This window comes from Marmota monax, unplaced genomic scaffold, assembly GCF_021218885.2.
Source record: "Marmota monax isolate L192 unplaced genomic scaffold, Marmota_monax_Labrador192_F-V1.1 WCK01_AAM20220418_F8-fsc00108, whole genome shotgun sequence".
Taxonomy (NCBI): domain Eukaryota; kingdom Metazoa; phylum Chordata; class Mammalia; order Rodentia; family Sciuridae; genus Marmota; species Marmota monax.
This window is the reverse complement of record NW_026694593.1, coordinates 768,050-771,697: the sequence shown is the minus strand read 5'-3', so window position 1 is coordinate 771,697 and position 3,648 is coordinate 768,050.

The following is a 3,648-nucleotide window of genomic DNA, read 5'->3' as shown; positions in this document are numbered from 1 at the left end:
GGCGCCGGGGGGCCTGGGCCCCCGTCGTGCGCGCGGGGGCGGGCAGGCGGACGTCGGGCAAGCTGGGGACCAGGGCCGAGCGCCCGAGCCGCCTCGACAGTTGTTGATATTTTGCTTCCTTCCTCCTTTCAGGCTCCAAAGGTAACTCCTCCAGCCCCCGGGAGTCGAGGCCGACGTAGGCACAGCTCAGCCTAGCTTGAGGGGTGGGAGCAACGGCGGTGACGGACAGGCGGAGGAGCCAATGGGAGGAATCGTGGGGGCGGAGGGGCGGGGCCCGGGAGGGCGGTCCCGGGGCGCGGCCCCGCCCCTCGCTTCCCTCGGGCCGGCCGGGCCAGGCTGGGCCGGCCCCCACCCCTCCGCCCTCCCAAGCTAGGCTGCGGCGCCGGGAGCGGCAGATCCCTCCGCCTGCGGGGAGGGAGGGAGGAAGGGACTGAGCGAGGCCAAGTGGGAGGCGAGACCCAGAGGCCTTTAAAGGGATCGGCCCGCGCCCATGGTGCCCCTCGGAGCTCGCCGGACGGCCGCCTGGCGCTGCTGCCGCCACGCGCTCAAGGAGGTCCTTCTCGGGGAGGCTGTGCGCGCAACATGCACTCTCTCACCCGCACACTCGCTCCAGGAGCCCCAGGAGGGCTGGGAGGTGGGAGTCTAGGTGGAGAAATTAAGGGGCGGCTGTAAGTGGTGAAAAGACTCCTTCTCCCTTACTTAATGGGTGACAAAGCTCCACTTAAAGGACCACGTTCTTTCCTTGGGGCGGGGGGTTACCTGAGGAGCTCAGTTGCTCCCTCTACCTGTGACAGGCCCCCTCCCCTCCCTGGGCCTGGCTCGGCTGACGCCCAGCAATTTAAAGCGACAGCTCATAGTTCTCGGGTGACCTAATCTTTAGTGCCTGGCGGGCCCCAGCGCACTTACTGCCGAGGGGGCAATTTAAAGGGGCGGGACCCTAACCACCACCACCACTACCCCTCACCACCCCACCCCGCCTCACAGGAAACATCCAGAAGCATCTTGTTAAAGAAGCAATAGTAGCTCTTTAAAAAAAAAAAAAAAAAAAAATTTTTTTTTTTTAAATTTCTGGTTGCCTTAGGGTGTGGTGAATTTTGAAGTGCCTTACCACAGGAGTGTGGTACCATCCTTCTGCCCATCGGGCTTGCTGTCCAACATTCCTGTTATTTCCAAGTCCTGCTGCTTTCTACCTGGAGCTTGCGGAAATGATGGAATCTGGCATAGATCTCAACTGAATCTTGCAGAACAGAAGGGCACTCAGTTCTTCACACACCCTGATTTCTATCAGGCTGGGTTTGATTTATGGGACAAAGACTCAATTCTGGGTTAGTGCTGAGAGACCGATATATACAGAGAGGCAGCAGGACCTGGTGGTTAGAAACATCAACTTAGCAATCAATCTGCTTTGGTTCAAGTTCTTACCCCACCTTTTATTAACTGTGAACACAGGCACATTGTTTAACTCTCCTTTACCTCAAGGTCCTCATGGGGGAAAAGAAGATGGTGGTAAGTTAGTACCTAACTCAAATTTGGTGTGAAGATTAAATTAGTTCATGTAAGCAGATTGCCTAGTACAGGTGCTTCACGCTGCATTATGACAACTCAGACTTTTGTGCCAAGGGCTGGTCTGAAAAGACCCCTTTTAGTCCACAAGAAGACGAGTTCCATGGGTCTGTTCTACCAGCAGATTGAAGGCCACACTCCTATTTCCTTGGCCTGTTTCCAACCTTTCTACCTGACTCCTTCCTCAGGAAACCTGATTTATACAGTGTCCCACTTTGTCCCCAAATGAGGAGCTTCTCAGTTCCCCATCGGTATGGGAGATGGGGCCTCCAGCCCCAGAGGTGTCCTTCCTCCCTGCCAGGCAGCGCTAGCGTGCCCCCAAAACTTCAGGGTAGGCAGGGGGAGCCCATTTACCCCTTCCCCAAGGACTTGGAGAAGAACAGCGCCTTGAGGCTGTGGCAGTAGCAGGATGAGAAAGTGCCCCCCCCACACGAGTGGGGAACCTCCCCTCACTTGTGGCCTCTATTTTTAGTGCTTCCCCAGGCTCTAGCTGGAGAAACCGTTTAGTCATCAGGGTGTTTATTTTCCGGCTGTTTCCGACGTCGGGAAAGCAGAATGTTGAGACTGGAGAGATCCAGGGCTGCTGGAAAAGACTTCTTAGGAACAGGCATGGGAACACAGCCTTTGGACCATCAGGTCCCACACCACAGAGGGGGGGACATCCAGAATGGGCAGGGGGCACCCAGGTCCCCAAGAGACCAAGACAGCTAAGTTCTCAACCTGCCTCCAGTTTGGAGGCTCTCCAAGGCAGAGAACCCTCTGGCCCCCGCTCCACTTGGAGGATTCTCTCCAAAACATAAGCAGCTCCGGAACAAATTCTTTCCCAGGACTGATTCCCAGAAACCCCCTCCCCAACCTCCACTGGATCTGCCTGGGTGAGCCTCCCGCCAAGCACAGCTCCAGCCAATCTCCAGCCTGAGGCAGGCCTGCCAGGGCTTTGATTGGCTGGCTGGTCCTCCCAGTCTTGGAATGTTGGGTCCTTAACAAAGGAATGAGGAAGGAAGGTGAGTCACCTGGGGAGGGTATTAAAGGGCCAGCAGCCTGAGGGACAAGGGAAGAGAGGCAAGAGTTGGAGTGATGGAATGTCCCACACCCTGAGATGCTGACAGGGTAATTCAAAGAGAACATAGTAGGAAATGCTGATGCTACAAGTGGGACAGCATTTAGACTATAGGAAAACCTTCATGAGAGAAGATATAATAATAAACATGAAGTCTTGATTTCCATGGTGGAGGGAGTAATGCTGCTGGAAGTTAGATGGAAATAAGAACTTCCTTAAAGTGATTACACAATCTTTTTGGGTTTTTTTAATATCGTTTTAGACATTGATGGACCTTTGTTTTGTTCATCTATTTATACGTGGTGCTGAGAATCAAACCCAGTGCCTCACACATGCTAGGCAAGCGCTCTACCACTGAGCCCCAGCCCCAGCTCCCAGTCTTTTTCTTCTGGCCCTTGACTTCCCATCCCAGAATCCTCTGGGTAGAAAAGGACTGACTGCGCTCAGATGCTGGGGGCTCATTTTTCCTCCCTCACCTCTGACTGACTACCTATTTTTTTTTCTAGAGAAAAGTCACCTAATTAGGGGCCCAAAACCGCAGTACAGTCCCCTAGAAGTCAGACACTAGGAGGCTCACCAAAGTCCTACAAAGAACACGCTGTATAAACTCCTTTCTACAGTAGCATCTTCCTAAGTTGAATGGCAAAGAGAAATCTACAATCCTTTTATTCACCCTTTCTCATGCTTCCCTAATCGGACTTCATTTGGAAAGGGTCTTCTGCATCCTCTTCTCCTTCAGGGCTGTCTCTCTAGCTGCCTGTTGTTCCATAACACAGGGAAGCCATTAATGCCAATCCAAGCTCTAACCCCTCTGGCTGCCTGGCTGGTCTCATCTTCCCCATGGCCATCTGGACAATCTCCAACTCGCCATCTCCATCGACCTCATCTCTCCTATTCGGCTGATCATTCTTTGTTTTTTGGGTGATCGTAGCAAAGGTCCCCCCATCTCTCCCACGTGACACCTTGCTTGCAAAGGGAAGGACTCTCAGCAGATAGTTCGGTGCATATACTCTCTGCGTGGACTT